General features: G+C 42.7%; 1 long non-coding RNA gene across 1 annotated transcript; it reads right to left on the reverse strand.

The window, feature by feature from the left end:
- Window positions 1-11,445: 11,445 nt before the first annotated feature.
- On the reverse strand, window positions 11,446-13,708 carry LOC144232085 (uncharacterized). The gene is made up of 3 exons (XR_013335311.1): window positions 13,639-13,708; window positions 12,053-12,158; window positions 11,446-11,742 (listed from the first exon to the last, which is right to left on the reverse strand). It is a non-coding gene; the product is annotated as an uncharacterized LOC144232085 (long non-coding RNA).
- Between the last annotated feature and the right edge of the window lie 517 nt (window positions 13,709-14,225).

Here is a 14,225-nt window from a genome sequence, read left to right on the forward strand (position 1 = left end):
AGGGGGGTGGGGAGAGGGAAGCTTTTTTTTTTTTTATTCAGTAGTGTGGCAATGAGGCTGTTCTGTTCCCTCAAGTAGAAAAGTCAAAAGTTACATCTCATCTCAGAGATTCAAACCGCTTTTAATTTATATGTTGATCTCCTGTGACTGGACTGGAATGCAATGGAATTTAAAGTCGGCATGCTCACCACAGAGAGAACAAGACAGCGTGCATTTTCTAATTATGTGCGCGGAGGCTTGGAGGCTTAGATAGTAAATGATGGGAACAAAGCTTCCAGGCAGGGACTGGGACACACTTTCCCAGTGCTCACTGCACGGACTTCCTGTAATAAACATTTTCACACGTGTGCCTCCTTTCCTTCCGCTCTATCCTGTACTGGCTAATATGCATGCAATCATTTGCCTCTGCTACCCTCTACTTGTGTTAAGTGTGTGAGGTTTCTTCCCCCTTTTCAACTGTCAGCTTCTAGAGATGAGGGATTCACAATACACTGAAGATAATGTCATAACTTAGTTTATTATGTGTTGTATTTAGAGCTGTTCGTTATTCTATTTTACGCTGTTTTGAATTTGTTTACAATGTCTTCAAATTTGGGATCCTTTATACAACTGAGGGGACAAAGGCTCATGGTGTCTATATAACTTGTTCATTGCCCCCCCACCCCACCCACACTTGCGGGTCTATAGTGGAGCCAGGATTAGAAGCCAGAGTCTGACTCCAGAGTCTAGATCCTTTCCTGCATGACACTGTCTGTACACCCCAGCCCTGCAGCACCAGCATTTTTCAGAGCACCGACCTCGGGTGATTACTCCACAAACTGTTGTGGAATTCAGGTGAACCCTATTCCTGTGGAGCCTTGTTCACCATATTAAGTGGACATGTCTCCAAAGGAAATAGAAAGCCAAGCAGACACATAGATAGACAAAGAGGTTAATATGAGACCCAACAGACCCCCCACTTCTTCCTCGGCACTTCCCGGCCCAAAGGGGAAAGACTTCAAAATGACTCCAAATTAATTTTGCATAAGTAGGACAAAGAATTCAAAGCAAGTGTTGCCAACTTGCTTGAGAGATGGCTAGGAATGGATTTGGTTCCAACTGAGCAGAAATTCAATTTTGGCATCCACTCCGCTCAGAAATAAGGTCAGTTGTTTAAAATTGTGCCTCAAGGAAAGGCTGAGTGTCACAGGTGATTATCTTCACAATTCTCCAGAGTCTGGAGGGAGCTCACGGGAGTTTCAGAGTGCTCTCCTGAGCGCATTTACATCAGCATTGATTAGCCACGTCCCTGGTGTGGTGTTCATACTGGCGGGGTTCACACACGTGCACCATACCATCACGCTTTCCCAGGCCATTTTAAAATCTCATTTCCCTACAGCGACAATTCTTTGTTCCTCTTGCAAATCCTTCTCGGAGCAGACAGGCCATCATTCTCTTTGTTCTTAAGAAGGCAGCCAGTGATGGATTTTTACACTTAGGATTCTGAAACATGACATATGAGACAGGCTTATGTTTATCCGCAGATTCCCTAGGGCATAATCTAATTACCAACAAGATGTAATGCCCAGAGTCTTGCAGAGAACTCTGGAATAAATGGTCCATATTGACCGGAGACATTAGTAATAGGTCATTAATTCATGAACCAGCATTTATGGAAACCAGAGAGTGTTAGATATGTGACAGGATGATAACAAAGGGGTGAAGATTTTCAAAAGTTTCTTCTAGTAGCTGGGTGGGGTCAATTTTCCTTCTGGTTGTAGGGCGGCCTTGGGTTATCAGGGTCTGCCCTGTTTACACTGCAGTAAAGACAAATAGGTCTTATCTACCCTTCCAGTGGAGGGCAGCAGCAAGTTCCTTACAGGGAGCAGAGCTGAGGGGACTCTGGTTATAAAGCCCGGGGGAGAAGGAAGGAAAAGGGCAGGTGTGAACCCACTATAAAGAGAGTTCTTGGATGGGAGCCTTGAAGAGCAACTCTACTGGAAGCCGACCTAACAGTGTCCAGTCCACCCTCCTGCAAGTCTTTACTAAGGAGCTGAGGCCTTTCTCCCTCAGAGTTACACAGCCCTCCAGCAGCGTACTCCTACCCAGTACAAGGGCTTTGTCGAGTCATGCATGGGCTCCTCTTGGAATATTTGGCTGGCTTAACATCCCAACCTTGTAACCATCCTGGACCCTGGCAAACCCTAATATAAGAAATGCATGGGGCATTTGACCCGTCATAAACTAAACCCGGGTTAAATCTTATGTCATCTGGGGTGCTCATGGCTGGAAAAACTGGCTTCAGGTGTTCATGGCTCTGGTGTGACTCACTGAAATGCTAAGTGGTGTCGAAAAGCTCATCATTTTGTTGAGTACGGCTGTCACTCATTCATTCAACCAACCAGGATTTCTTGAGGGCCTAACATGTTGCTTGGTACTGTCCTAGGTGCTGGCGATAAAGCAGTGAGGGCACAACCACAACCAAACCCATACCAAAACCCCTCCAGGACAAGAAGTCCCTGACCTCATGGAGAGATAAGAAAATTAGATAAGATTATAGACTATAGTAGGCTGGGTACTGTGAAGCCCTAGAGAGAAAAAATGAGGCAGGGGAGAGAGGGAGAGAGATAAGGAGTTGAGAGAGTGTGTGTGCAGAGGGGGTTGGGATGAACTGGGGTGTGGGCGGGGGTGGGGCTGCAATTTCAGAAAGGTTGGCCAGGAAAGAATTCCTGAGAAGGCAACATTTGAGTCAAGACCAGAAAGAGGTAAGGGAGTGAGTCATAAAAACCAGGTGGGTGAAGGGCATTCCAGACAAATGACAACATGGTGCTAAGATCCTGGAGCTGAAACGTTCCAAGAACACTAAGCAGGCCAGAGAGGTTGAGTTGAGTGAGGAGGGAGAGGGTAGGGGGAACGAGGGTCAGAGAGGGAGGCAGGACAGAGTGGGCGGACTTTGAGGCCATTGAAAGAACTTTGGCATTTTCTCCAAGGGAGATGAGAGCCCATGGCCTCAGTTATATGGAAACTCTTCATTTAATACCATTTTGGGGGGAGCAGACATGGAGATACAATGGCATGGCTAACTGTGTAGGGAAGGAAAGTAACTAGTGCCCATTTACAGAGAAGTGCATTTCTATCAGTAGAGCATGGAGATTGTGCTGTTTGCTATGGACTCACACCTTGTCTTTCCTTCAGCCTCTGTTATATCCATGTCTCACTCCCTCACTTGGTTCAGACTATGCCCCCAGGCCACCTCTACAGTGAGGCCGTCTCTGACTACTTTATCTGAAGGGGTGCCTCTCCCTCTCTAGTTCTTTATCCTATTTTATTTTTCTTCAAAGCACTCAGCATTACCACCACTGAGGCATAGTTGAGACTCAATGAGTGGTTTTGTTTTCTGTTTTAACAGCATCTCTCTGGCTACCGTGCTGAGAATATACTGACAGGATGTGAGAGAAGAGCAGGCAGACTAGTTACTAATAGAACGTTGTTTCTCAATTGTTGCAATATGATATGTCACAGTTCATTTAGAAGATCTTGTGTATGGAAAGAGCCTAAATGTCCATCAACTGACGAATGGATCAAGCAGATGTGGTTTATCTACACAATGGAATACTACATGGCAATGAGAAAGAATGAAATCTGGCCATGTGTAGCAACATGGATGGAACTCGAGGGTGTTATGCTAAGTGAAATAAGTCGGGCAGAGAAGGACAGATACCATATGTTTTCACTCATACGAGAAACAGGAGAAACTTAACAGAGGACCATGGGGGAGTGGGAGGGAAAAATAGTTAAGGAGAGGGAGAGAGATAAACCATAAGAGAGCCCAAAATACTGAGAACAAACTGAGGGTTGATGGGGTGGGGGAGAGGGGAAGGGGGGAGATGGGCATGAGGGAGGGCACTTGTGGGGATGAGCCCTGGGTATTATATGGAAACCAACTTGACAATAAAGGATAAAAGAAAAAAAAAGATCTTGTATACATGTTAATGTCATTTATTCATTTTGTGATAGGCACCAAAAGTTTCTTATGGGCATATACATTCTCTGTTCTTTTTATATTTTTAATTTTTTTTTTTTTGAGAGACAGAGAGAGACAGAGCACAAGCAGAGGAGGAGCAGAGAGAAAGGGAGACACAAAATCAGAAGCAGGCTCCAGGCTCTGAGCTGTCAGCACAGAGCCCTATGTGGGGCTTGAACCCTCAAACTGAGAGATCAAGATCTGAGCTGAAGTCAGATGCTTAACCGACTGAGCCACCTAGGCGCCCCTACACATTCTCTGTTCTTAAACAATCCCGAAAAATACAATGTACCGTCAGATATTTGCCCTCTAATATTTTGTTTAAATTATACAGAATAGCAATATAAAGACACAGAGAAAACACTCCCCTAAAACTGAGAAATAGCACTGTGCTGAGAATAGACGCATTTATTGGACCGTCATCTTTGAGGTTCACGAAACGAAGCTGCCATCTTCAGCTATGATAAATAGGTGTCTGCACTGGACATGTATAGACTTTGAGACAAAGATTAGAGAGGGTAGAATTTTTAGAGTTGTTTCCTCGGTACCACTTATTTATTCTGCCTCGGAGGGGTCTGATACTTTTAGTCCTAGGGACCTTCCCTGGGACTTGTCTTCCTTTGGCTAAACAGAAACGTAAAGAATGGATTTGCCTTGTCAGGTGCCTCGGCTCTGCAGGATCTGGGATGAGATTGAACTTCTGCAGAGGAGCAGAAGTTGTGAGGCTCTGCAACCCGCAAAGGTCTCACATCTCCTGAATCCCATCTCGGGCAAGGGCCGTGCTGTTGCAGGAAGAGTCTAAGCCAGACAGTGTAGTGTACGGAGGCATAGAGATTTCAATTCTGCTTGGCCATTGAATGATCCCCAGTTATAGAGTACTCATTTATCTCTCCGGTCCCTGATTTCCTCAGCTTTAATCAGGGAAGTCATGATACACTTAGTGAAAAAACATGTTGCAGAATAGCACATGATCCCATTTCCTCCTTTGTTTTGAAATGATAAAAAACAAACCTTTTCTATTTGTGTTGTGTCACATACATAAACTATATAGATATAGGGAGGCTGTACACACACACACACACACACACACACACACACACTGCTTCATGTGTAAATGTCTAGATCTACGTAAAGGTATAAATATACATACACCGATGAACACAAAGCAAGTTTGCACAGAATGCTTGCATCTTTGGCCCCGGAGTCTCTCTCTTTTTGTCACTGGCAATAAACTGGCCGGGACAGGAATTGCTCCACCCCCAGGGATGAGGTGGAGAATCTGCACACCAACTCGGCTTCTCGTGAGACTACCAGCTGCTGGCGAATAATGGCCCTAGAATCTTTGCTATCCTTTTATAGCATGCTTTTGTAGGCTTTTATTTGTTGAAATGAACACACACTGTAATTTAACAGCCAGTCAATAAAAGCAGACCCTTAAGCTATTAACTATCCTTCGCAAAAGCAAAGGATGGTCATCGTGATGGTACATGTTAACCTGCCCTCCTGTGGCCTTTGGTGCCATTAGGGGCACTTGGCTAAGCACTTGTGTTTTGCTTATGCTGGTCACATTGATGGTAAACTTAGGGCTATTTCCCAAGACTCATTGTTAGTAAAAGGAAAAGAGAGACATTTTGATGGCCGCGCAGATCTTTTAAAGACACTGAGCTTTTAAAGACACTTTCTAAAAATGAGGTCATTTTAGAAAGAAATTAAAGCTTTCGGGTACCTTTGCCAAGAGTAAATTTGAAGCATTAAAAAGGTAATTGGACTGAAACTGGGTTAAGCAAACCAACTTTCAGAGCTAAGGGAGTCACAGGGAGAGGAGAGCAACTTGACCATGGCGCACCCCAGACACTGTCTGACCCTTCTGACTCCAGTTTCTGGCTCTTCTGCATTGATTCTTCAGGATGACATATTTTACAAACCAGTTCTGATCCTGCACCTCAACATTATAATTTTTGGCCCTCATCTGACCTGTACTCCTTTAGAACCAAATTTACTGTGGTCTTCACTTCTTTGGGTATTCATTTTCCTATATCCAGATCCCTACCTCACCTCTTCTCTCCTAAATTGAAAATCATGGCAACGGTCTCACTTTGAAATCATAGATGTTTTATTTATTTATTTATTTATTATATATTATTATTATTTTTTAAATTCTCAAGTTAGTTAATATACAGTGTAGACTTGGCTTTAGGGATGTTGTATTTATTTAAAAATGAGATTGTCATGTGTAGCAACATGGATGGACCTTGAGGGTGTTATGCTGAGCGAAATAAGTCAGGCAGAGAAGGACAGATACCATATGTTTGCACGTATAGGAGGATTAGGAGGAACTTGACGGAGGAACAAGGGGGAGAAGAAGGGCGGAAATGGTGGGGGAAAGGGAGAGAAGCAAACCATGAGAGACTCTTGAATGCTGACAAAAACTGAGGACTGATGGATGTGGGGGGAGGGGGGGATGGGCATGGAGGAGGGCACTTGTGGGGATGAGCACTGAGTGTTATGTGGAAACTAATTTGACAATAAACTATTAAAAAAAAAATGAGATTGTCATCGTGTTGTTCAGTTTCTTTTTTTTTTAATGTTTATTTATTTTTGAGAGAGAGAGAGAGAGAGACAGAGTGTGAATGAGGGAGGAGCAAAGAGAGAGGGAGACACAGAATCTGAGGCAGGCTCCAGGCTCTGAGCTGTCAGCACAGAGCCCGACACAGAGCTTAAACTCACGAACTGGGAGATCATGACCTGAGCCGAAGTTGGACACTTAACGGGCTGAGCCACCCAGGCGACTCTGTGTTTCAGTTTCTGATGTTGCTGTCAAAGGCAGTCCGTTCCTTTAATTCTATTGCCTGGGTTGCATTTGAAATTTTGTAGCTAGAACTGCATTGATGCCATTTGAATCTAAACATGAGGGCCTGACACCAGAAATATGTCTGCACCAAAAAGTTAAGCATTTTGCATTATTTTCACTGATTGGATAAAGTAAGTCAATAATTCATGCTGTTTTCTATTTACTAAGTCTTCTTAACGGGAGATTTTTAAAAGACTTTGTTTGAAAAATTCACGTGTATTTGTGTGTGTGCATTGATTCAAATGTCAGGCAGGGTTGTATACACTCTGACTTTCTGTGGTAAAAATCTGTAAATTTCATAAATTTAAAACAATGTACTTCAATTGTTACTAAGCCTTCTTAAAAACACCCAATCTATGATTAATTTCCTCATCTTCCTTCCCCTTATTTGAGAAACATACTGGTAAAAGTAGTTTCTTTTGTTTTCCTATCTCTTTTTGTATTTTTTCATGTTACCGTTTTACAGATGATTTATTTATATTGGCCATTGTAGTTCCCAGACATCACAAGGCTTATGTTTATGCATTTAAATCTTCTGGGACTCCACCAAAGTCCCAGAAAGATTGCTTTCACCGCGTTCAATATTCATCCTTTCCATATCAATGAGTTTCTAGAAGACTTTCCACAAGGTTCTTGGAGCCAGTGATTTTCCTGCAGTTTTATCTTGGAATGCTTTAGGACTTGAGACTAGTCATAAAAAAGAAAGAAGAAAGAGCTACCCATCTATGATATGATTAAAATCATTAAAGATTAGACTGGCTTACAAGATCATTTTCACCAAGTATTTTGTAATCTTAAAAAATTTCAGACTTTCAAATGTCCCCTCTCTGTAAAGAGAGCTTTCGTACTGTTATTTTCTGAGCTTATACTCTAATAAACTTTTGCTTGCTGCTAAAAAAATTCAGAAAATACAGTGTTGGGAGTTGTTTTGTTTTGAGAGAGAGAGAGTACAAGCAGGGGAGGGGCAGAGGGGTTGGGTAGGGGGAAGAGCACAGGGAAGGGGACGAAGAGAATCTGAAGCAGCCTCCACACTCTGCGAGCCCCCAAGGCAGGGCTTGATCTCATGAACCGTGGAATTGTGACCTGGGTTTGATCCCATGAACTGTGAAATTGTGACCTGTGATGAAATTAGTTGCTTAACTGACTGAGCCACCCAGGTGCCCTTTGTGTTTGAAGTTTTGTTATTAGTTTGTCTGCTGTGAGACAATGACTGTTTTTTCCGAATAACATTTCTTAGTTAACATTCCTGGCAGAGTTGTTGGGGTAGTCTATCTTTGAGGACTACACCTGAAAATAGTAGATATGAAGTCTTCTCCTTTTTAAAAATTTTTAAAATATTTTTATTTATTTCTAGGAGAAAGAGAGAGAGACAGCGTGAGCAGGGGAGGATCAGAGAGAGGAAGACAGACTCTCAAACAGGCTCCAGGCTCTGAACTGGTTGGTAGTCAGCACAAAGCCCGACGCGGGGCTCGAACCCACGAACCGCGAGATCATGACCTAAGCGAAAGTCGGACGCTTAACCAACTAAGCCACCCAGGCGCCCCACATTTTTTTAATTTTTAAAATGTTTATTTAATTTTGAGAAAGAGAGAGACAGAGCGTGAGCAGACAAGGGGCAGAGAGCAGAGGAGACACAGAATCTGAAGCAGGCTCCAGGCTCCACACTGTCAGCACAGAGCCCGATGCAGGGCTCAAACCCATGAACCACGAGATCATGACCTGCACAGAAGTCAGACGCTTAACCAACTGAACCACCCAGGGGCACCCCAAAAAGAGATATGAGATCTTAAATCTTTCAAAATGGGGATTATATTTTGGTATGCCAACTCCTTTCTTCAATGTCTCATTTAAAAAAAATGCTTTTTTTAAAATGTATTCTCTCTTATATGGGGAAATTAAACCAATTAAAACTGTACACACAGGATCCTTTCTAGACTTTAAAATTCAGAGATTGCTTACAACAAAAAGTAAGTAGACTGGAATTTTAATAACCAATGCAAAGACCAACCTATATAACCCTGGTTTCTCTAAATAGGAAAAGATTTCTGAAAACAAAATAGCCTAGTTGTATTTTATGTTGAAAGACTAAAAGGAAACCCATGAGGGGCACCTAGGTGGTTCTGTTGGTTAAAGCATCTGACTTTGGCTCAGGTCATGGTCTCACAGTTCAGGTCAAGAGCTCACATCGGGCTCTGCGCTGACAGCTCAGAGCCTGGAGCCTACTTTGGATTCTGTGTCTCCCTCTTTCTCTGCCTCTCCCCCGCTTGTGCTCTGTCTCTCAAAAATAAATAAACATTATAAAAATTTTTAAAAAGAGAGACCATGAGGCTAGGGGTGTTCCAGAGAGGGGTGCAAAATCTCTACCTGCTAAGTGGATGGCTCTTCAAGCGCATGGCCAGCTAAATGCCACAAGAAGTCTCAGCAGAATTGAAGGCAGTTGATGTCTGCCATGTGAATGAATATCCCACATTATTGGGTTTTAATAATAGGGCCTTGCTTAGATATTGCTGCCATTTATAATTTGTGTCACTGATTTGCATAAGCATCTATAGTTCCTCTTCATTATTCATGGATTCTGTATTTGAAAATTTGCTCATTTGCTGAAATTTCTTTGTAACCCCCAAATCAATATTCACAGTGCTTTTGTGGTCATTTGCAGACAGGCGGCAGGGGGTGAAAACTTTGAGTCACCTGATGTGCATGTTCCCAGCTGAGGCTGAATTATGGAGAAGAAAAAAAAATAAACCCTTACCCAGAGAGACTGTGGTCACTGTTATTAGTTCTTCTACCCTTTTTCAGATATGTAGCCATGCGCAAAATCAAGATATAATGTAAGACTGTTTTGCATCTTTTTTTTTAAACTAAACATTATACTATTACCATGATCTATGCTTTAAGTAGTGTTTGAAAATCCAATTTTGATGGCTGCATTTGTTCTCAGCCTCACGAGGCAAACCAGGAAGCCTCTTGGGCTAACCTAAGCCTCATTTTCTTTTCTTTTTTATTTCTTTTATTTCTTTATTTTCTTAAATTTACATCCAAGTTAGGATATCGTGCAATAATGATTCCAGGAGTAGAATCCAGTGATTCGTTTCCCTGCATATAACACCCAGTGCTCATCCCAATAAGTGTCATCCTTAATGCCCCTTGCCCATTCAGCCCCTCCCCTCTCCTATAACCTCCAGCACCCTCTGTTCTCTGTATTTAAGAGTTTCTTGTTTGTTGTCCATATTTAAGAGTCACTTATGTTTTGCTCCCTCTCTGTTTATATATTATTTTTGCTTCCTAATGTTCATCTGTTTTGTATCTTAAATTCCACATATGAGGGAAGCCAAATGATATTTGTCTTACTCTAATTTCACTGAGCATAATACACTCTAGTTCCAACCACGTTGTTGCAAATCTAAGCCTCATTTTCTACCTTCAAAGAGTCTAAGGGTTTGCAACCCAGTGCTACTTGAACAAGAGTCTCTTTAGAAAGTCTACTGTAAATGTTTAACAGTTTCCTCCCAAGTTCTCAGGGACTAAGCGTAAGAACATGAAGTACAAACATTTTGGAAACCATTTGGGAGTATCTGGTAAAACTAAGTATGTTCATTTCCTGGTGCAGTTATTAAATATGCTTTGAGAGAAACTTGTATACTTGTCTGAAAAGGAGAAAAACATTCAGAGATGCTCATTCAACCCCTCCCTAAAACTACAGTAGTAAAAATATTGAAACATTTAAAAATAAATTGCAACTAACCAAAGTGACCATCAATAAGGGAATGGATAGTAAGTGGTGGTATATTCGTGTGATGGATACTGCAGAGCCATTAAAAGAAATGGGATGGAGCTATTTAGGTCATCATGGGTAGATCTCAAACGCAGAGTGCTGAATGAAAATTCCAAGTGGTAGGACAATACCTTGAGTTCCATTTCTTTAAAGTTTATTTAATTATTTTGAGAGAGACAGAAACAATGTGATTGGGGAGGGCCAGAGACAGAGGGAGACAGAGAATTCAAATAGGCTCCACTCCGGGCTCAAATCCATGAAACCATGTGATCATGACCTGAGCTGAAACCAAGAGTTGGATGCTTAGCGGACTGAGCCACCTAGGCGCCCCAGTACCTTCAGTTCATTTATGAGCCTCTGGTTCAGGTATGCACACGTGTATGTGAATACAGAATGAAGGATGCCCAGCATAATCACGTCAGGCATGCTCTATCTGCCTCTGAATGCATAGCGGTTCCTGGCCACGCAAGAGTAGAGGGAATTGTACAAGTCCCCGATCTTCAACACTGGAAAATAGTGGTTTCCAGATGGAGTCTCCAGCTGTAAAATTCCACTCCAGTTTCAACTCTCCAGGACGCAGTCGGTTAACTACTCCACGGACACATCCACTTGGGCAACACAAAAGAGGCCATGCCACATCTTCAGATTTCCTGGCATCCTCATACATCTGGCCAAGGAGAGCTGTGGCTTCTTCAAAGATGTTGGCCCGTTGCTTCTCACACCACTCTCTTTGAGCACACCCTCTTCCTGGCTGCCTCCTAATCTCAGGTCTAATCTCAACTCTTTGGGGGAGGGGGGGTGGNTCTGGTTACAGCACTCATCTTATTTGGTACTTGTTCTCTCTTTCTTTGTGATCCTGCTGAGGGTCTCCTCTCCCAGTGGTGAGGATCCCCCGCCCCCAACCCCTGCAGTCATGTGACCCAAACAGGACCAATCAGGACCTTATCTGAACTTCACCTAAGGGAGGTGGGGGGGAAAGGTCTTTGTGTTTTGTGGACCTGAGGCTACGACTCCAGGAAGCCATCTTGGTCTACGAGGTGGAGAGAGCCTGTGTAGTGTGGACCTGAGGCTACAGCTCCAGGAAGCCATCTTGGTCTACGAGGTGGAGAGAGCCTGTGCGGAGAAACAAGCAGGATGGGTGTTGAGAGCCAGAGGAAGAGAGAGTGGATCCTGGTCTGGGGGAATTGTCTCTGAGGCCTGGTTTCTGCAGCTCGCTCTTCAGGCACGCGAATAGCTCTAGTTTCCCTCCCGGATAAGTGAGCCAACACCTTTCCTTTTGAGTTCTCCTCTTTTGTGACCTAAAAAGCCCTGGCTAGTGGAGCTGTCCCTTACTGAGCTGCCCCACCACTGCCTGGCCTTTGTGTGAAGAGTCCAGTTTTCCCCTAGTTCTCTATTACTCTCTTTCAGTCCCTCCGCAACGCACCTGGTCTCTGCTGGTGCCTTTTCTCATGCTCTTCTCCCCTCTTTTTCCAAAGGGGCAGCCAGAATCATCCACACCAATGTTTCACAGCTTGGTCTTTTCCAATAACCTGTTTAAATACATGTATATAATCTACATATATAATATATATACACACAATACATATAAACTAAATGCATTACAAAGATATATTTTTACAAAATACATATTTATTTCATATATTTATATATTTATTATATGTGTTTCTATATTTTTTATTTTATTTATGTTTTATTTGAGAGAGAGAGAGACAGCATGAGTGAGAGGGGGAGAGGCAGAAAGGGAGAGAGAGAAAGAGAGAGTGAGAATATTAAGCAGGCTCCATGTTCAACAAGGAGCCCGACATCAAGTTCGATCCCACAACCCTGGGATCATGACCTGAGCCCAAATAAAAATTGGACACTCAACTGACTGAGCCACCAAGGTACCATTGTGTGTGTGTGTGTGTGTGTGTATACATAGATAGATAGATAATCATATGTGAATATATATTTTAAGTAGATATATATTTATATATAATATTTATCATTAATGTTAATAATATTAACACATATAATATATATTAACATAAATGTAAATGTAGATATAAATATAAATATACATTCATAAAGTTGGGGCACACAGATACTGTGGCATACTGGTGGAAGAAATATTTTACAACCTCAAAGAGGACACACCTTCCATTTGTATAATCCAGGCTTTTAAAAAAAATTTTAAATGTTTATGTATTTATTTTGAGAGGGAGAGAGAGAGAGAGAGAGAGAGCTCAAGTGGGGGAGGAGCAGAGAGAGGGGAACTGAGAGAATCCCAAGCAGGCTATGCACTGTCAGCCCAGAGCCCGACACAGGGGTCGATCTTATGGACCATGAGATCATGACCTGATTTGATATCAAGAGTCAGACTCTTAACCGACGGAACCACCCAGGCGCCCCTGTGGAATCTGGTCTTACACAAAGGAGTCATATGGCTCAACTTCACACAGGGATACCCAGACACTCCCATCATGGAAGTTCTCTACTTTTTATGGTGAGTTGGAGGATCTTCATTTTTATAGCAGCTTTATGGCAGCAGATACAGATTGGGATCTGCCATGGTTGAGAAGATGCTTGTTGGAAGCCACTCCCTGAAAGAAGATGAGCCTCCAGAATCTGAATAAAGAACTATTCTTCTGATAACAAGAGGAAAGTGCACCTCTCACTCCAAGGCAGAGGAAGTATGGAAAATGGTGGCGGGGGGGGAGAAGGGAATCGCCTATGCATTAAAGAAGTTGGCCAGCTCATGATGCGACCTTGTCTGTGGTCCCTGGAGTCACAAAAGGCTTGGGTGGGAATGACATTTGGGTGGAACTTCTAAAGGACTAGACATTCTGTAACGTGGCAACACATGTGGGTGGAAGGTGGTGGAGAGAATGAACTCAGGGAATCTGCAGAATGATGAGGTAGTCCTTGCATAGGGACACGGATTTAGGATTTATTTTTCATTTTTTCCCCCAAGATGTTTACTTCTTTTTTTTCCTTTTTATTATGTATTTATTTAATTTATTTACTTACCTCCAAGTCAGTTAACATATAGCAAAGTGTGAGAAACCCCAGACGTCTGTTAAAAGACACTTTGTTAAACTTTACTCCAACAATCTTGTCAAAGGCCGTGTGTCCTGGTGTTTGCTTGACTTTGTTCCTAGTAACAGGCCACCTGAAAAGTAGCTGTAGCTGTAAATATGTGAAAACATGTTGCCAGGCTTAATCCTGTCAGCAGAGAAAAAATACAGTATTTACACGACCAATAACCTCTTAATGGCATCTAGAAAGCTAAAGCAAGAGGAGTCATTTGATTCTTTCCAAAGTGGCAGGCTGTCTGGAAACCCATGAAGAAGGAAAAAGATCTAATACCTTCTGTGCCACTGTGTTGGAGGGGAGAAGCTTTCTAGTTTCTGTCATGTAAGAAAAATTAAGAAAGGGCTAAGAGTCAGGCAGAGGAGAAAAGGCAATGTCTTCATCCAAGCTAGTCTACTGCCAGGAAGGGAGAGAGAGACTGAGGGCTGGCTCGTCGTGAAGGCTCTGGAGAATTTGGGTCTTTACTCCCAAAACTTCCACAGAGTTCAGTGATGAACTGAGAAGATTCTGAGAATCGAGTCAAA

The sequence above is a fragment of the Crocuta crocuta genome, unplaced genomic scaffold (genome assembly GCF_008692635.1).
Source record: "Crocuta crocuta isolate KB4526 unplaced genomic scaffold, BGI_CrCroc_1.0 scaffold44, whole genome shotgun sequence".
Taxonomy (NCBI): Eukaryota; Metazoa; Chordata; class Mammalia; order Carnivora; family Hyaenidae; genus Crocuta; species Crocuta crocuta.